Source organism: Gracilinanus agilis, chromosome 1, assembly GCF_016433145.1.
Source record: "Gracilinanus agilis isolate LMUSP501 chromosome 1, AgileGrace, whole genome shotgun sequence".
NCBI lineage: Eukaryota > Metazoa > Chordata > Mammalia > Didelphimorphia > Didelphidae > Gracilinanus > Gracilinanus agilis.
The window spans coordinates 663,198,044-663,219,557 of NC_058130.1; positions in this window are offsets into that span (position 1 = coordinate 663,198,044).

Sequence of the window (21,514 nt, forward strand, 5' to 3'; positions counted from 1 at the left end):
ACTCCTAATATAATCTCTGGTTGAAATTCTGCCCCTACCAGGTTAACTTCAGATTCCATCCTCTTCCTGTTCTGTTCAAGTGGTAATGTCTTTATGTCCTCTGAAATCCTACAGTTGTTCATTTGTATCTCATTGGACCATTTATCACACAAACTTTGCATAATATTTGTTTCTGTGCATGATTTAATAGTCCAGAATTCCACTCCTTCTCCAAAGCTGGGACAGTCACTTGAGAGATAGTTTTGTGACTAACACTGAGTGCTAATTTAAACCTTTTCTGAGTGGGATATAACTCTTAATTGTCTGAAAGAAGGCTGAGTCAGAAAGTTCTGAGTGTAGAAAGAAGCAGAGGGAAAGTTTATGTGAGGAGGGTAGAAAGAAAAAAATGTAAAATTGGAGCCCCAGAACTATATGTATGACAAGGGGCTGGAGGGAGCTGGATTCCCTCAGTATGTCCCTTGACATCTAGCACTACAGACTGCCAAGAGTAGATTTCCCCCAGGGAGATCCTTCTCCCATTAATAAAATTTACTCCTACTGTAAGTGTTCACCTACTCTTGAACATTATTCTAATCTGTATAACTTCACTGATTTCTATGTATTATTTGTTCAGATAAATGTTTTTATTCACTGAGAGAGAGAGAGAGAGAGAGAGAGAGAGAGAGAGAGAGAGAGAGAGAGGAGAAAGGGAGAGGCAAAGGAGGAAAGAAACAGAAAGAGAGAAGGAGAAAGGGAGAGAGAAAGAGAAAGGAGAGAGAGATAGATAGAGAGAGAGAAGGCATAAAGTAAGTCCTTGTCTTCTGTTTTCTACATATCACTTCCAAGGCAGAAGAGCAGTAAGGGCTAGGCAATTGGAGTTAAGTGACTTGACCATAATCACACAGCTGGGAAGTGCCTGAGGCCAGATTTGAACCCAGGTCCTCCTGACTCCAGGATTACACTCTATCTACTGTGCTACCTAGAGCTCTACATAACTGATTTTTAAAGTTGAATCTCTTAATATATCAAAGGCTTATATTTTGAAATCAACACTGAAATCTCCTAAAAGGAATGTTGTTTTCCTTTAGTTCATGATGGATCTAAGTGATGAGACTCACTCCAACTTTCATTGTTGAGAAGAGTTTTCATTCATCAAAGGGCAGCCCAGTCAACTAACACTTAGAAGAGGACCTTACTAGTGGTACACACATTGTTTAGGTACACATCTAAGTAGTGCATCAGAATTAATGAAGATGTCCCTACACAATCACTGCCTTCCACTGTCGCACCAGCACCCTCACCCTTCCCAGTGTCCCATACTCTGTGAATGTCAGCTTCAGCGCTAACCAGGGGAGAAGCAGATAGATGCATGGGGAGTTCTAACACCCACCTGTATAAATTTTCCTCCATGAATGATAAGAGAGCAAAGCTTACAGCTTCTCTTCCTTGATTTCTAGATCACAAAATAAATAATTTTACTTATAACCACTAACATATATCGAATAATAATTGGTGGTTATTATACTGATGAGAATTAAAAGTGCTACTCCAAGTGTGTAGAAATATTGCACCACTTAGAAGAGAGAATTTTCCATGTTAAATAGACTGGAACAAAGATGTATTTATCTAGTCGGTTTCAATTCAATTCAACAAATAATTACTAAGCACCTGCTCTGTTCAAAGCATTGCCTGGCAATCCGAAGACAAAAACTAAAACAGACACTGACTTCAAAGGGCTTATATTCTACTACTGATGGCCAGAAAAGTAAATGAAAGGCGATTTGAGAGAGGAAAGACCACTAAGGACTGGAGGTTATTAATGTAGGCTTCCCATGTGATGACACCTCAACAAAGCTATCCGTCAATCAATAAATGAACATTTATTAATCTACTCATATTATCATCTACTATATGCCAGAGTTAGCTAAGTGATGCAGGGGATTGAGAGCCAGGCCTGGAGACAGGAAGACTCCTTCATGAGTTCCAATCTGACCTCAGACATATATTAGCTCTATGACCCTGGGCAAGTCACTTAATCTTTTTTGCCTCAATTTTCTAATCTGTAGAAGGAAATGGCAAACCAAATGGGATCACAAAGAGTCAGCCACAACTAAAATGAATGAATAACAAAAACTATATGATAGGCACCTTGCTAAACACTGGGGATACAAAAAGAACTAATGGGGGAGATAAATACAAAGCAAGACACATTCAGGATAAGTAGGAAATAATTAACAGAGGGAAGCACTGGAATTAAGTGGGGTTGGGGAAGGCTTCCTGTAGCAGGTGGGATTTTAGCTAGGACTTAAAGGAAACCAAGGAGGTCAGTAATTGAAACAGAGGAGGAAAGTGTTCCAGGCATGGGTGGCAGCCTTAGAAAATGCCAGGAGCTGAGAGTCTTGTTTGTGGAACAGTCAGGAGATCCAATGTCAGCAGATCAAAGAGGATAAGTTAGAGAGTAAGATGTGAGATAACTGGCAAGGTAGGAGGATCTAGGTTATGAAGACTCTGAAGGTCAGACCTAGAATTTTGGATTTGCTCCTGAAGGCAATAGGAAACCTCTATGGTTTTTTTGACGGGGGGACCTGTACTTATGAAAATCACTTTGGTATCTGATGGAGAATGGGTTGATGTTAGGAAAGACTCGAAGTAAGCTATTGAAATAATCAAGGCATGAGGTTTTAAGGGCTCTACTACTAGCTATGTGGTGAAAATATCAAAAGATCACTAGAGAGATGTCCCAAAGATGAAATCATCAGGCCTTGGAAATAGCATAGATATGGGAGATGAGAGATAATGAGGAATCCAGAAGCCTTAATAGAAATACTGTGAAACTTTATTATGAATTTGGTATTTGAACTATATGATTAATGATTAGAATCCCACTCAAACCTCATTCTTCTTCTGATTTTACTATTCTCATCTGTCTCCCATGTTCAAAATCTTTAGTTTCATCTCAGAAACTTCCTCCATCTCTCTATCTCTCATATATAAATATCAGTTAATAAGTCCTGTATTTTCTCTTTTCTACTCCTACTGTCACCATCCTAATAAAAAGTGGAATCCAGCCTGGATTATGGCAAAAGTCTTGTGATAGGATGAATATCTACCACTGCTTTCCTACAACATGGGTTAGGCTCACTTCTCCTTCCTTGCTTTGGAAGGGATTGTTTTTTTCCCTAACAGGAGAAAGAGCTCCCAGGACTGATGAGCTCCTGAACAACTTCCAGGTCAACTAAGAGCACAAAAAATTTCCCCACATGCAGTAGGGGTCCTTCTCACTTTATTTCTGAAGTCCATGTAAGTCACCATGTCCTTCATCATATCCTGAAATGATGATCAGACACTTTTTTGCAGAGACAGGGGACCTAGTCCAGAGAAGATAAGAATTACTATATCTCTCCCCCCCCTCCATATCCCTGTTGACTATATCACACTAGGCTCTATCTCTTTTCCATTTACTTCCTGTGAAAAAACAATAGTTTCTTCCCTTCTTGAAATGCTGAAATTAGACTGGCAAGATGCAATAGGCATAAAGAATGGCAAGAGAGTAGAAGATCTTGTGTAGACACAAGGCATTGAAATAGTGTGTGCACAAATCAGGATTTAATCTTTTCATTAAATGAGTCTTCGTAGCAAGTGGAATCATGGCATTTACCTAATCAGCAAACTGTTCCTTACTTCCTTCCCAATCACTGGAATGATCTCTTCTGGCTTTCCAATCTCCTGGTATGTTGCCTAGTACACTTCATGGTAGCCTTCTTAGGAATTATTCCACACTTGCATAATACCTCTCCATGTCTCTCCACCTAACATTGAAATATGCCCTTCCTTCTGGAAATTCTGCATTGTTCTCTTTCTTCTATTCAGGAAAATTCACTTTGGCATCAACCTTCAGCTTGTCCAAAGGAATTCAGTAGCATCCAAATTTACTATTGACTCCCCTAAGACTCTCTGGCATCCTCAACTGACTGCTGAAGAATAAAATAGTTTCTTTCTCCTTTTTTATCATTCTTGAATTGAAATCACTGGTCTTTAAAAAAATATTTCTTGACTGCCAAGAATAGAAGGAACATCGAATCCAACATTTTATCTGTAGGTTCCCTACCACAAAGAGTCTCCTTCCTACCCCGCACCCCCCCCCAACCAACCCTCTCTTCTCCAGCTGCTGCTGCTGCTTTTCTTTCCCACCAGACAGCTAGTCCCCAAATCCCTTCACATAGCAAGTTTCCAGAGTTTCCATAAATGCTATTCTTTAATGGCAAATAGGCAAGTTTTAGTGACATTGAAAAGGAAGGAGAGAAAAAAGGGAAAAGAATTATACAACCAAGAATATGAGCCATTTTATAGTAAATGGAATATTTGTATTTGCAGTTTCAGAGGCAGATGTACTGGATTTATTAGGGCATATCGATGTGCCAAAGAATTTTTTACTTAAAACATCACTGCTGATACCAGAGGGGGAACACACATAAAAGAGGCATATGGTCATATGACACAGGGCACAGTGTGCTAACAATGAGCTACTGATAAAATGAGATGGCGGTTGATCAGGACACAACATTCACTAGCCTCAACTGGGATCAGAACAAGCTGTTAGCGGAAGTTTCAGAGTTTCAAAGACAACTGTCTGACCATGTTCATGTAACCAAAAGAAATTGAAGAACTGATAGATTAACAATGGAACAACTGAGCACCCAATTTCCAAAGGTAACCTAATATCTAACCAAGGGATTACAACCCCAAACTTTCTCACTTTCTCTCTCTCTCTTTCTCTCTTTCTCTCTCTCTCTCTCTCTCTCTCTCTCTCTCTTTCTCTCTCTCTCTCTCTCTCTCCTCATACACACACACACACACACACACACACGCATACATACACACATATCTTAGTACCACCCCCACCACTAACATATCTAATTGCAAGTAAAATCTCATGTGAGATTTAGAGTAAGAATAGATTTTTTTTAAATTAATAACACAAAAGTGACCAGGAAATACAATAATAATATTAGTAGCATTTTTTGTAGAGTTTAAAGTTTGCTAAAATATGATCTTATTTGAACCTTACAACAACCAAAGGAGGTAGGTACTATTATAATATTTGTTTTACAGATGAGGTTAAGCAATTTTCCAGAGTTACACAGCTAGTAAGTATAAGAGGAAAGATTTGAACTCAGCTCTTTTTGAGTCCAAGTCTAGTACTGTACCTCTTAGCTAAGTCTATAATTCATCAACTTAGTTGGGGAGGGTTTACATTCTACTGGGACATGGGAAATCACCCTGTGAATGAAAAACAGAAGACTCATGGGGAGCTTTGGCTACTTCTCATTGGAATATATTTTGCAATACTGAAATATTAAAAAGTAGAGCACATAACTCTTAGCCTGAGCCTCAGTGCAACTTTAGAAACTATAGGAAAACACACATAGAGTTATTACTTTCTTTATACTTTTATTATTTACCTATCATCTATATACCTGAAGATGCTAGGTTTTCTTTCTCTTTTTTCTCACTCTCTAAATTTCATTATCATGCTTTGTTTACTATATCTTCTAGCTTTATGTTAATACAGTCCATCTCAGACCAAGAAAGACATCTCTTTAGAATCTAATTCCAAAATGGAGGGCAGAATCAAGATGGTGGCTTAATAGCAGCAAAAACTAAAACCTCTCTGACAAGCCTTCCAAACCAATCTCTAAAAAGTGCCTCAAAATTAAAGGAGTAAAAAACCGAAGTAAGACGGATTGAGGGGGCTCTCCTGTTGAACACAATATGAAAGGTAGGCAGAGAAAGTCAATTTTCAAAGGATAAGAGGGAACCAGAAGCAAAACTGCCCACAGAGGAATGCTGGCTCACCACCCATTACCCCTTCTCCCACAACCTATTGTGCCAGGTTCCAAACCTGGGCATAGGCCAACTTTGGGATATTGAGACCCTGCCTATACCACCAAAAACAGAGCACCCCAGACCCCAGACTCATCCCTTAAAGTCCCAGGCCCTGGCACAACTCCACAATGAGACCCGAGGAAGTCTACAGCATTGGCCCTTTCAAGCCTGCACTGTGGCAAAGCCCTTAGCCCCAGGGCAAAAGAGCTCAGAGTGCTGAAACCTACAGGCCATCAGCAGAGGAGACAGAATCATCAGGTTTCAGAACTCTCAGGTCCACAGGCAAAAAAAAAAGACTGGGAAATTTCTATGGAGACAAAGCACGAAACACAGAATCAATAGGGGGCAGCAAGATACAAGCAATCACGTGCAAAACTTCAAAGAAAAATAGGTGTCATACACTAGAAAAACTCAGAAAGGAATTCAAAATTAAAATAGGACAAGTAAAGAAAAATGAAAAAAAGAAATGAAAGTAATGCAAAAAGAAAGTAACAGCTTAAAAAACGAAATTGGTCAACTGGAAAAAAAGAGGCACAAAAATCCCATAATGAAAAGAGGTTTTTAAAAAACAGAATTTACCTCCTGGGAAAAGAGGCAAAAATATCCAATGAAGAAAAAAGTTCCATGGAAAGTAGAATGGACCAAATGGAAAAAGAGAATCAAAAGATCAAGAAGAAATTCATTCTTTAAAAATTAGAATTGGGCAAATAGAAGCTAATGATGTCAAAAGACATAAAAAACAATAAAAAAATTTTAAATTGAAAAATAGAAAAATATGAAATATCTTATTGAAAAAAAAAACTGACCTGGAGAATAGATACAGGAAAGATAATTTAAGAATTATTGGACTGCCTGAAAGTCATGATAAAAAAATCCTAGACATCATATTATAAGAAATTATCAAAGAAAATTGCCATGATATTCTTGAACAAGAGAGTAAAATAGAAAGAATCCACAGATCACCTCCTGCAATAAATCCCCAAATGACAACTCCCTGGAATGTTATAGCCAAATTGAAGAGCTCCCAGACCAAGCAACCAGAAAAAAAATTCAAATGTCTTGGAGCCTTAGTCAAGATTACATAGGATCTGGTATTTATCACCTTGAATGATTAGAAGGTTTAGAATATGATATTCTGGAAGGCAAGAGAACTGGGCTTATAATCAATAATCATCTACCCATCAAAACTGACTATATCCTTTCAAGGGAGAGTATGATAATTTAATAAAATAGAAGATTTCCAAGCATTCTTGAAGAAAAGACCAGACAAACCAGAATCTCATGTCCAAATACAAAATTCAAGAGAAGCATGAAATATACATGAGAAAAAAATTAAAGGCTTCAATAAGGTCAAATTGTTTATATTCCTATATGGAAAGATGATATCTAGCAGTTAGTAGGAATTTTGTGAATCATTTGGGTGCCTTGATAGTATCAAATAAATGTTTGTTGTTGAAAAAAAAAGAAAGATGATATCTATAACTCTTGAATTGTTTTAACATTTTCATAGTAGTTAGAAGAAGTATACATAAACAGAGGGTGAGGTAGTAAGCTGTTTAGGATGATATACAAAAAAATCTAGGGGTGAAAAAGAGAATTACACTAAGATAAATAGAAAGAGAGAAGTAAAATGGAGTAAATTATATCATGTAAAGAGGTATAGGGGGGAAACTATTACAGTGGAGGGGTGGATGATGGTGGTGATAGGTAACATTTAAACATTTCTCTTATTAGAATTTGTTCAAAGAGAGGGAAGAACAGCCAGATTTATTGGGGGGTATAAAATCCTATATATAGAGAGAGAAGTAGGAGGGGAATAAGAAAGAGGGTGGTGAGAAGGGTAATAATATAAGGGGGGGAGGAATGGGGAAGTGATTAAAAGCAAAATACTGGTATGAAGGGAAAGTGTGAAAGAAGAAAGGTCAGGATTAAATGAGGAAAACAAAATGGAGGGGAATACTGTAAGGACTCCAGGTTCAACTGTAATGATTGTTATATAACCTAGGAAATCCTAGTGAAAGAGGTGTGAAGCAATAGGAGATATTAGTGAAACCTCCTCTATGAATGATAAGGATGAATTTACTTAAGAAATGTTTCTGTGACCCAGGAAATGAATGTTAGTTCCTGTTAGTGGATTCCACTAACAGGAATAAGCAGCTTACTTGATCCCCCTACTATCACTGACTAAGGAGGAAATGATTGGTTTCCCTCAGTTAGTAATTAGATTGTATAATGATTTCAAAGGTAATAAACTCTGAACTCTATTTCTGACTGCAATTTGTTGGTTTAAACTAGAAGATCAGTAATTACAAAGTTGCCTTTTATAGTTGCCAGGTGAATCTCTAACTGACATACTTCCCTTTGGAATATTGAGAATAAATGAGGTCTGTATTGGTTTCTTATGTTATCTAATTTAATGATAATAAAGAAGGTAAAGGAATGGTTGGAGTGAATGATGAGGAAAGAGGGATTAAGGAAGAATCATAAACCTTATCTAATATATTGAATGTATACTAAATCTTCAGTAGATCTAAAACAGTTGATATCTTGAAGCCTACCTTGCAAACTGCCTGGCCAGGCCAAAGGCCTGGCTCTGATTGCTTGATGGTTTATCTCAATCCACGATGATTTTGCTTTTGTAGATCTTCTTGTTGATATTTGGATCTGTATACTGATGTTGATTTATATATGTTGATTGATCAATAAAACTGGATGCTGATACACACAGAATAGTCTATAAGCAGCTTAGGCACCTAACCCTAGGTAAGAGAAGATCCTAAGATGACCCTTACCTCCCACCAGTATCTCAAAATTGAGACCCTGATGTTCTGAGTTTTCCTGCTTTTTATAGGCACACTTCAAGTGACTTTTGGTCTCATGCCAGCTCAAATGCCCTCACTGTGTTCTGAGTTCCAACCTAGTAACTGGCAAACATGCTGGGCCAAAATGGCTTCTTGCAAAAGTATTTACAATACAGAGACAGTAATCATAATTGTAAATGTAAATGGGATGAACTCATCCATAAAACAGAAGTGGATAGCAAAGTGATTTAAAAACAAGAATCCTACCATATGTTGTTTACAAGAAACACATTTGAGGTAGATAGGCACACACAGAGTAAGTAAGTAAGGGAAGGAGTTGGAGCAGAATGGGGCACCTCAACCTTCCCCTATCAGAACTAGATAAATCTAAACAAAAAAAAACAGCAAATAAAGAAGTAAAGGAAATGAGTGAAATTTTTAAAAAGTTAGATTTAATAAATATTTGGAGAAAATTAAATAGGGATAAGAAGGAATATATCTTCTTTTTAGCAGCTCATGGTACATATACAAAAATTCATCATGTATTAGGGCATAAACTATTCACAACCAAATGCAGAAAATCAGAACACAACTTTTTCAGATCATAATGTAACAAAAATTATAATTAATAAGGGTTCATGAAAAGTCAAATTAAAACTGAATAGGAAACTAAAAAATCTAATTCTTCAAAATAAGTGGGTCAAAGAACAAATCATAAAAACAATCACTATTTCATTGAAGAGAATGACAATGAGGAGATAGCATATCAAAATGTATGGGATATAGACAAAGTAGAATCTAATTCCACTTCCTTGAGAGAAATGAAGGCTAGTGACATAGATATTTGGAATCATCTGCATAAAAAGTGGTAATGGAAGTCATGGATAAGATTGCCAAGAGAGGGGATACAGAGGAAGAAGATCAAGGACAGATCTTTGAGCAACATCCCCTTTAAAGGGTAAAAAAGGGGGTCAGGAGGCAGTGAAAATTATGAGAAAGAATGGCTAAAAGCCGTAGGAGGAGAGTCCAGGAGGTGTACTTAATCCTAAGGATAAGGAAGGAAGGAGTACATAGTAAAAGAAGAAGAAGAGAAAAAGAAATAAAGAAGAAGAAAGAAGGAAGGAAGGAAGGAAGGAAGGAAGGAAGGAAGGAAGGAAGGAAGGAAGGAAGGAAGGAAGGAAGGAAGAAACAAAGAAAAATTTGTTTTGTTTTTTTGTAAGTTGCTTTGATGTTAAGTTATTTTAGTGTTTATTAAGACACTTTCTGTAAAGCAGTTTTAGAAGAGTGGTTTAAGTAGATGTGCTAGTAAGTGTCTAACAATCTACTTTCAAACATATAGGCTAAAGATATTTTTAAGTTTAATCTTTTGTCTTAATATTTTCTCCATCAGGGGGCAGCTGGGTGGCTCAGTGGATCGAGAGCCAGGACCAGAGACAGGAGGTCCTAGGTTCAAATCTGGCCTCAGACACATCCCAGCTGTGTGACCCTAGGTAAGTCACTTAACCCCCATTGCCTAGCTCTTACCACTCTTCTGCCTTGGAGCCAATACACAGTATTGACTCTAAGATGGAAGGTAAGGGTTTAAAAAATAAATTTTCTCTATCACATTTTTAAATCTAGAAAATCAATAAAACAATAAATCAAGCTCTGATTTTTAGCATTTTCCAATTTCTAAAGTATAAATACTCACACTGAAACTTTAACAATTGCCTCAGAGTCAATGAGGTATGGCCCCAACACACCTACAACAAGCTCAGTTGTAATGGGTTGAAGAAAGAAAGGGGCAGTGAGGAAGTAAAGGCTCTAGAGCAGGGGTCAGCAATGTATGGCTCTCGAGCCATATCTGGCTCTTTTGAGGGCCAGATATGGCTCTTTCTGCAGGAGAAATAAAGTCAATTTTTTTCCAGGCGCTGTTACAAGAGTGTGCACTGTTACAGGAGCGTGCACTGTGAGCACTGTACAGCTCTCATGAAATTACATTTTAAAAAATGTGGCGTTTATGACTCTCACAGCCAAAAAGTTTGCCGACCCCTGCTCTAGAGACATGTAATTTTTCAAGAATTTTTAAAGTAAAAAAAAAGAGTTAGTTTTGGATGGTAGTGTCATATGGCAGAAATTAGAGGTCTGTAGCAGGAAAGGAACCTTAGAAGCCATGTAATCGAAACCCTCCAATTTATAGATGAGGACAATGAAGTCCAAAGATTTTAAGTATTTGGATGAAAGTTAGACAAGTAATTAACTTTTCAAGGTAAGATTTTAACCCACGTCTAATGATTATAGGGCCTATGCTCTTTCCACTGTATTATTCTGGGCTAAATTATCTCTCAAGTTCCTTCCACTGCTGCATTTAAGATTCTATAACCTTAAGGTTCAAATGAAGGTACTTGAGGACTGAGAAGACAAGAAAGGTCACGGGTATAGAAGGTAAGTAGTCAAGGCATGGGTATAGTCCTTCAAGGAGGATAGACACATAGATATCTTCTGGCCAGAAAAAAAATGTCTTTAAAAAAAACAAAATGGAGGAAAACAAACTGAGAAAGTAGCAAGGCAGGTAAAGCACAGGATCTGGAGTCAAGAGGAGTCTTACTCTAGGTTCTAACTGCTACATGACCTTGGGAAAATCATTTAATTTCTTGAATCATTATTTCCCTCATAAGGCTAGATGATTTCTAAGATTCCTTTCTGCTCTAAGTATACCTTTTTTTTTTCTTTTAAAGAATCAATGTCATTCCTTCATGAGGCAAGACACAAATAGGTGGTGCAAATATGTGACATCACTTTCAGAACTTTTGTAGATGAAAGATCATACTGACCAAGTCTTGGTCAGGGGTCTTCTATACTATTTAATGATTTGGAAAGGGCAAAACACTTTTCCAAATGTCTCAATTAAACCCCAAAAGAAGGAGGATCTAATCTGTTTTGTGTTGTATGAAACTTTCTTGGTCACTACAGAAGGTTAGTGAAATTGGCAGATAGAAGGGTAATAGTTTCAGGGGACACAATCTAGCTCACTTTTCTTGTAGTTCTACTTTGGCCTTATTAGACATCCAAATGACCCATACTCTCTTCTTCAAGAGATGAATCATTTCATTCCAGGGCAATTCAGACAGAATCTAGCATTGAAATTTCACTTGTTCCTATTTCAAGTGCATTACAAAGTGAGGGATTTATTACATACCCATACTGGTGTGCCTGTGTATTCCAATGAGGTATTTAATTTCGACCAGCATGCTAAGCATGTACAAATTCGATGTCAAGCACTTCTGCCCCTATTTTATTTGAGGCTTCTCATAATTTTGAGGCTTCTCACAAACCAAGCCTGGCTTCAGTCTCCTCAGTGTAGATGCTTAACAGTGTGCCTTACAGACTGTTGAGGAGGAGTTATGGATATGCAATGCCCAGCAGCCCTGAAAGTCAGTCACTCCCTGGGAGTCTGGACTAATGATTTTCAGCAGCATCATTGATCAAGCAGAGATTCCAACTCTGGGAAAGCAGTCTTGAGGAAAACAACGTTGTTTTAAGAAGGCTGGTACTGCTTGGCTGTTAATATCCTGAACCAAAAAAGAAAATCTCCCCCAACTACTGAGAAATGAATGAAGTCATCCTGAAGCTTCTCTTTGTCTCAAGTTTTCTTTCTGTGAAAAAGCTAGTCTGTCCTCACAAATACTCAATTAAAAGCATGCCAGATCTCCTTACTTCCTTTGCAGAAATTCAGGACTATGGAGGTGAAGCATTGCATATACTCTCAGATTATTGATATTTTATTATTTTTGATGAAATGCTTTCCCCTCTTTTATTTTTTTTATCCATTGTTAACCAGAAATAGATTATTGTTGAATGGAGGACAGAAAAAGGATTTACTCTAAAATGAAGGTAATGTAAAACTAAAGATACTTTTTTTTGCTGTTCTGCTTTGCTGGAACCATCTTGTTCCTTTTTAAAAAAAAACATTTATTAATATTTATTTTTTAGAAAAGTTAACATGGTTACATAATTCATGCTCTTACTTTCCCCTTCACACCCTGACCTCCCCCCCCCATCATGTCTGATGCGTATTTCCACTGGTTTTAACATGTGTCATTGATCAAGACCTATTTCCAAATTGTTGTGGTACTTTCAAATCTACATCCCCAATCATGTCTGCCTCAACTCATGTGTTTAAGCAGTTGTTTTTCTTCTGTTTCCACTCCTGTAGTTCTTCCTCTGTATGTGGGTAGTGTTCTTTTCCATAAGTCCCTCAGAATTGTCCTAGGCTGTTGCATTGCTGCTAGTACAGAAGTCAATTACATTCCATTTTACCACAGTGTATTGGTCTCTGTGTACAATTGTTCTTCTGGTTCTGCTCCTTTCTCTCTGCATCAATTCCTGGTGGTCTTTCCAGTTCACATGGAATTCCTCCAGTTTATTATTCCTTTGAGCACAATAGTATTCCGTCACCAACATATACCACAATTTGTCCAGCCATTCCCTAATTGAAGGGCATACCCTCCTTTTCCAGTTCTTTGCCACCACAAAAAGCCCAGCTATAAATATTTTCATACAAGTCTGTTTATCTATAATCTCTTTGGGATACAAATACAACAATGCTATGGCTGGATCAAAGGGCAGACATTCGTTTACAGCCCTGTGGGCACAGTTCCAAATTGCCATCCAGAATGGTTGGATCAGTTCACAACTCCACCAGCAATGCATTAATGTCCCAGTTTTGCCACATCCCCTCCAGCATTCATTATTCTCCCCTTCTGTCATTTTAGCCAATCTGCTAGGTGTGAGGTGATACCTCAGAGTTGTTTTGATTTGCATTTCTTTAATTATTAGAGATTTAGAACACTTTCTCATGTGCTTATTGATACTTTTGATTTCTTTATCTGAAAATTGCTTATTCATGTCTCTTGCCCATTTATCAATTGGGGGATGGCTTGATTTTTTATACAATTGGTTTAACTTCTTGTATATTTGAGAAATTAGACTCCTGTCAGAGATTTTGTTATAAAGATTTTTTCCCAATTTGTTGTTTCCCTTCTGATTTTGGCTATATTGTTTTTGTTTGTACAAAAGCTTTTTAATTTGATATAATCAAAATAATTTATTTTACATTTTGTAATTTTCTCTAACTCTTGCTTGGTTTTAAAATATTTCCTTTCCCTGAGATCTTTCAAGTAAACTATTCTTTGTTCACTTATCTTATTTATAGTTTCCCTCTTTATATTCAAGACATTCATCCATTCTGAATTTATCTTGGTGTAGGGTGAAGGATGTTGATCTAAACCTAATCTCTTCCATATTGTTTTCCAAATTTCCCCACAATTTTTGTTAAATAGTGGACTTTTGTCCCAAAAGTTGGGCTCTTTGGGTTTATCATACACTGTCTTGCTGATGTCACTTACCCCAGGTCTACTCCACTGATCCTCCCTTCTGTCTCTTAGCCAGTACCATACAGTTTTGATGACCACTGCTTCATAGTACAGTTTAATATCTGGTACTGCTAGGCCACCTTCTTTCACATTTTTTTTCATTATTTCCCTTAATACTCTTGATCTTTGTTATTCCAGATGAACTTTGTTATAGTTTTTCCTAATTCAGTAAAAAAGTTTTTTGGTAGTTTGATAGGTATAGCACTAAATAGGTAAATTAATTTGGGTAGAATGGTCATTTTTATTATGTTAGCTCATCCTACCCCTGAGCAATCAATGTTTTTCCAATTATTTAGATCTAGTTTTAATTGTTTGGAAAGTTTTTTGTAGTTGTTTTCGTATAATTCCTGTGTTTGTGTAGATAGATTCCTAGGTATTTTATATTGTCTAGGGTGATTTTAAATGGTGTTTCTCTTTCTACCTCTTGCTGCTCTAATGTGTTGGAAATGTATAGAAATGCTGATGATTTATGTGCATTTGTTTTGTATCCTGCAACTTTGCTAAAGTTGTTGATTATTTCTACAAGCTTCTTAGTTGATTCTCTAGGATTTTTTAAGTAGACCATCATATCATCTGCAAAGGGTGATAGCTTAGCCTCTTCATTGCCTATTTTGATACCTTCAATTTCTTTTTCTTCTCTAATTGCAACTGCTAGTGTTTCTAGTACTATGTTGAATAATAGAGGTGATAATGGGCATCCTTGTTTTACTCCTGATCTTATTGGGAAGGCTTCTAATTTATCCCCATTGCATATGATGTTTGTTGATGGTTTTAGGTATATACTGTTTATTATTTTTAGGAAAGGTCCTTCTATTCCTATACTTTTCAGTGTTTTCAATAGGAATGGATGCTGTATTTTGTCAAAGGCTTTTTCAGCATCTATTGAGATAATCATGTGATTTTTGTTTGTTAGACTGTTGATATGGTCAATTATGTGGATGGTTTTCCTAATCTTGAACCAACCTTGCATTCCTGGTATAAATCCCACCTGATCATGGTGGATGATCTTCTTAATTACTTGCTGGAGTCTCTTTGCTAGTATTCTATTTAAGATTTTTGCATCTATGTTCATTAGGGAGATTGGTCTGTAGTTTTCTTTCTTTGTTTTTGATCTCCCTGGCTTTGGAATCAGTACCATATTTGTGTTGTAAAAGGAATTTGGTAGGACTCCTTCTTTGCTTATCATATCAAATAATTTGTATAGTATTGGGTTTAGTTGCTCTTTGAATGTCCGATAGAATTCACTTGTGAATCCATCAGGCCCTGGCGATTTTTTCTTAGGGAGTTCTTTGATGGCTTGTTCAATTTCTTTTTCTGATATGGGATTATTTAGGTATTCTATTCCTTCTGCTGTTAATCTAGGCAGTTTATATTTTTGTAAATATTCGTCCATATCTCCTAAATTTTTATATTTATTGCCATATAATTGGGCAAAATAGTTTTTAATGATTGCCTTAATTTCCCCTTCATTAGAGGTGAGGTCTCCCTTTTCATCTTTGATACTATCAATTTGGTTTTCTTCTTTCCTTTTTTTTATTAGATTGACTAGTACTTTGTCTATTTTATCTGTTTTTTCAAAGTACCAGCTTCTAGTCTTATTTATTAATTCAATAGTTCTTTTACTTTTGATTTTATTAATTTCTCCCTTGGTTTTTAGTATTTCTGATTTAGTTTTCATCTGGGGATTTTTAATTTGCTCACTTTCTAATTTTTTATGTTGCATGCCCAATTCATTAATCTCTGCCCACCCTAATTTGTTAATATATGCACTCAAGGATATAAATTTCCCCCTGAGTACTGCCTTGGCTGCATTCCACAGTTTGGTAGGATGTCTCATTACTGTCATTCTCTTTAACGAAATTGTTGATTGTTTCTATGATTTCTTCTTTGACTAGCTGGTTTTGGAGAATCATATTATTTAATTTCCAATTAGTTTTTGATTTGCCTGTCCAGGTGCCCTTACTAATTATTATTTTTATTGCATTATGATCTGAGAAGGTTACATTTATTATTTCTGATCTTTTGCATTTGTTTGCAATGTTTCTATGCCCTATTACATGGTCAATCTTTGTGAATGTACCATATGCAGCTGAAAAGAAGGTGTATTCATTTTTGTCCCTATTTATTTTTCTCCACATTTCTATTAAATCTAATTTTTCCAGGACTTCATTCACCTCTCTTACCTCTTTCTTATTTATTTTTGGTTTGATTCATCTAGATCTGAAAGAGGAATATTTAGATCTCCCACTATTATGGTTTTACTATCTATTTCCTTCTTGAGATCTACCAGTTTCTCCTTTACAAATCTGGTTTCTATGCCATTTGGTGCATACATATTGAGTAATGTTATTTCCTCATTGTCTATACTGCCTTTAATCAGGATATAATGACCTTCCCTGTCTTTTTAAATCATATCTATTTTTACTTTGGCTTTGTCAGAAATCATAATTGCTACTTCTGCCTTCTTTTTCTCATTTGAGGCCCAAAGGATTTTGCTCAAGCCCTTTACCTTAAACCTGTGTATGTCCACCCACCTCATATGTGTTTCTTGTAGACAACATATGGTAGGATTTTGGTTTCTAATCCACTCTGCCATTTGCTTCTGTTTTATGGGCAAGTTCATCCCATTAACATTCAGAGTTATAATTATCAGTTGTGTATTTGCCAACATTTTGGTATCCTCTCCTAGTTCTACCTCTTCTTCTTACACTATTTCCTTTTAAACCAGTGGTTTGCTTTATGCCAGTAACCCTTGTCCCCTCCCTTGATTTCCTTCTCTTTCTACCACCTCCCTTATTATTCCCCTCTTTTTATTTTTAAGGCCTAATGAATTCCCTCCCCCTTCTTCTCCCCTCCCTTTTTTCACCTCCCCACTACCCTACTCCCCTTGGTTTCTACCTTCTGACTTTCTCAGTAGGGTTAGATAGTTTCATATCCCAATGGATAAAGCTACTCTTCCCTCTCAGGGTTAATTACACTGAGAGTAAGGTTTAAATTTTACCTCTTAATGCTTTCTTCCTCTCCTTCTTATAATAGTATTCATCCCTACCCCTTCCCATGCCCTCTTTGTGTGTAATAGAATATCATATTTTTCTTATTCATTGAAGTTTCTCTTGGTGTTCTCTACTATTCACCCCCCTCTTTCCCACTCCCTTATCATCTTAGACCATTTAGCATTCCAACCTCTCCCTATGAATAGTTCTTCTAATTACTGTAATAGTAAATAGAGTTCCTTACAGAGAATTATACATAACATTTCTCCACATAGGAATACAAATAATTATATCATACTGAAGCCCTTAAAGAGGCAAATTTTTAAAAAAATATCAGTTTTCTTACTTTCCCTTCTGTTTCTTATTTGCCTTTTCATGTTTCTCTTGATTTTTGTGTTTGGATATCGAACTTTCCATTTAGTCCTGGTCTTTTCTGTGCAAATACTTGGAAATCTTCTATCTTGCTGAATGCTCAAACTTTCCCCTGGAATATATAGTCAGTTTTGATGGGTACATGATCCTTGGTTGTAGACCCAGTTCTCTTGCCTTTCTGAATATCATATTCCAAGGCTTGTGGTCTTGTAGTGCGGAGGCTGCCAGATCCTGTGTGATCCTGATTGGTGCTCTTTGATATCCGAATGGTCTCTTTCTGGCTTGTAAAATTTTTTCTTTCACTTGGAAACTCTTGAATTTGGCTATTATATTCCTGGGGGTTGTCTTTTCTGGGTCTAGTGTAGAGGGTGATCTATGGATCCTTTCAATGTCTATATTGTCCTCTTGTTGTAGAACTTCAGGGCAGTTTTGTTGAATAATTTCCTTTAGTATGGAGTCCAAATTTCTATTAATTTCTGATTTTTCAGGAAGACCAATGATTCTCAGATTGTCTCTTCTAGACCTGTTTTCTTGGTCTGTCACTTTCTCATTGAGATACTTCATGTTTCCTTCTATTTTATCAGTCTTTTGACTTTATTTGTTCTTGCTGTCTTAAGAAATCATTAGCTTCTAATTGCTCAATTCTAGCCTTTAGGGACTGGTTTTTGGCTATAATCTTTTGGTTTTCCTTTTCAATTTGGTCATTTCTGGTCTTCAATTTACTTGCCTCTCTTTCCAATTATGAAATTCTGCCTTTTAAACTGTTATTTTCTTACCAGATTTTGGTTTCCAATTTGTTTACCATTTTATTTGATTTTGAGGCATCTTTCTCCATTTGGGAGTTTCTGTCTTCCAACCTGTTAATTTCCTTTTGAGCTATTTCCCACTTCTCTCACCTAATCTCTTCCATCTTTCTCATCATCTCAGATTTGAACTCTTCAATAGCTTGTGGCCAGTTCTCAATATTTTTGGAAGGGTTGGATATGATTACTTGTTTGTTCTCCTCTATTGTTTGCTCTGTTGTCTGGATTTTATCTGTTTAAAAGTTGTCAAGTGTTACAGCCTTCTTCTTGACGATCTTTCTCTTTTGGGGTTCTTGTCTCTGGCTTGCCATTGTTAGCCCTGTGCCCTCCCAGGTTTATCCTCACATTCAAGGACTGTCTGCACTCTTTAGGCTCCTGAGGTCTCAGGTCTAGTTGTTCTCAGGGTCAAGCCTCCTTGTGGTCCCCTTGCTTGTTCCTCTGCCTGAGGCTCCTTTAACAGTCTCAGGGTGCTGCTTCCACAGTCATGCACCCTTCTGCACTGGGTCCCCACTCAAGGTCCACGCCTGAGCTCAGAATCCGAGTCCTTGCCTGAGCTTAGGATCATGTCTGCACTTGTGTCTATGCCCACACTTGTGCTTTTGTTCAGGGTCTGTGTTCAAAGTCCGTGCGTTCTTTAGCCTCTTGGGGTCTTAAGTTTTGCTGCTCTCGGGGGCAGGCCCTGGTGACCCCAGGTAGCTGCCACGGACTTAATGGGTGCCCCAAACTTGCTCTAACTCTTGTGCACTGGCTTTGGCACTGTAGGTGGTGTGGGGTGATGGAGGGGGTTGCTCAGCTCGCATTTTAGTGAGAGCTGTTTCACCCCTTTATAGCATGGAAATGCCCTGATTCCATGTACCTTCAATGCTGAGCCCTGTTGTGGGGTCCCTTCATTCCTCTGGATTTGTTTTTATGTCTTCTTGAGGAGTCTTATATGTTTTGGTTAGGAGCGATTAAGCAGCTGCTTTTTACTCTGCCACCATCTTAACCAGGATGTCTCTCTCAGTCCTAAAAGATACATATATTTTGTAAGTAAAAGACCACAATGACCAAGACTTGGTCTGTAATCTTCAATACTATTTAGTGATTTGGAAAGGTCAAATATATAATACATATAGGTAAAGGTATTATACCACCCAAATCCTTGGAATTCATGGTGAAATGTCTTCATGTTAGAACCTCATATAATTTTCTCAGTGGAAATGGCATTAAAGAAGAGTCTTACCATCTGCTTTGTTGCTGTAGTCTAAGGACCATAGGACTTTAACATCTGGCCTGCAGATGAAAACTGCCATATGTAGTGTTTCCCCAATTAGAATGTGAGCTCCTTGAGAACAGGGATTATTTTATTTTTCTATTTATATGCTTAAGCACAGTGTTTCACTCAAAGTAAGTGCTTAATAAATGCTTCATTCATTCATTCTTATAGATATAAACGATATTGTCCACATAGATAGAGACAGAAATAGATATATAACTATGAATATAGATACAAATAGAGATGTGAATGCTAAAGATAAAGATTATTAGAGCAAAATGAACCTGATATGCTTCAGAAACACTGGAAAAAGCAGCATTGCAGTTGGATATTGCCTGTTTTGCAAAATGAAGAAAAGAGGAAACAATTTTTAGTCATCCAACAAACATTAATTTTATTATTTTTTTAATCCTTACTTTTTGTCTTAGTAACAACTCTAAGACAGAAGGGCAAGGGCTAGGCAAACAGGGTTAAGTGACTTGCCCAGAATCACATAGCTCTAAGAGCTTTCATTCAAATGAGGGAGGCAACAGGTATAAATGTTGTAACATGTATACATAAGATATACACAAAGTAAACATAAAGTTACCATTAAAAAGAACACTTTAGAACAGTGATGGACATCCTATGGCATGGGTACCAAAGATGGCACACAGAGTGCTCTCTGTGGGCACTTGGGCACCCTCCCTCCCCAGACCCCACCAAAGTTTGTTACTAGAAAGGCAGAGCAACTCTGTGGAACTGCTCCCCTGCCCCTCTCCACCATGCCTGATGACATTTTTTCATATTCCCCCTCCCCTCTGCCCAACAGTCCAATGGGAGCTCACAGGGTATAAGGTGGGTGGCTCACAGGTGGCAGAGCTAGAGGGGAGCAGAGTTCTCAGGCCACTCCCCTCCCCCTCTCTACATTTGCTGAGGACATTCCTCACTTCACCCAGCTGTCTGTCCAGCAACACAATGGGAGCACTTTCTCCCTTTCCTGTGTGGTGGGGGAGGAGTATGCCACTCAGTCTCTGGGGGTGTGGGCACAACACTCCATCTGGGGGGGGTGGAGTGGGGGCAGGGCCCAGTACTCCATCTCTAAAAGGTTCACCATCACTGCTCTTGTAGCCAGAGATAATGGGGAAAGACTGAGTATTAAAGGAAACTAGGGACTCAGAGAGGCAAAGGAAAGGAGAGAGATCCTTCCTATGTGTATCATAAACTCAATTCCTTATGCCACCTTTTACAGTTTTGTTCAATTTCCATTGGAACAAAAAATGGGAGATCTCATAAATCCATAATTCATATATGTCGCAATAGATAAAATATGATCTTGCAACCTATCCTACTAGTTCACTTCATAGTTTTATTGTACTAGGTTGTAGGAAGGCTAATTTCTATATAAATTCTCTGTGCTCATATCTATACCCTTCTCTGATTACTCTTGAAAGGCTCAAATTCCCTCCACACCCAGACTTCCTTTTAAGTGACTCCCTCTGCTTTCATGCTGTTCCAAATGTTCTGCCAAAGAACCCAAACTCTATACTCATAATAGCACACACTACTCTCTAATTAAGCTATACATGCAACAACTTTCCCCCTCTGTCTCTTTTTAAGCTCATTCAAATGGACACACCCCACACTTATGCCACAGCCACTGGTTCGCCTTTGACATCATCATGCTCTAACTCTCTGACTGGTCTTTCAAAGTATCCATCCCTTCTTGATACTCTGTGCATCCCCTAGAGAATTGAAGACATCTGTCCCCATTGGCAGTCTCTCTCAAAGTGGGTCACAGGAAGCAAATCTTGAGAGTGAGGACCACTTGGGTCTCCCTTTGCTTCCCTCAGTCTCACAGTATCGACCTCATTCTGTCAGTCATTATCACTACTACCACCACTCACTTTTTCATCCCCTGATCATAGAGCTGGATTCCATCATCAACTAAGATGATGAAGGAACCAACTAGTGGCAGAAAGATGGCCAGAACCTACTTCAGGTCCCTTACCACTTTCTTTGCTGATATTGA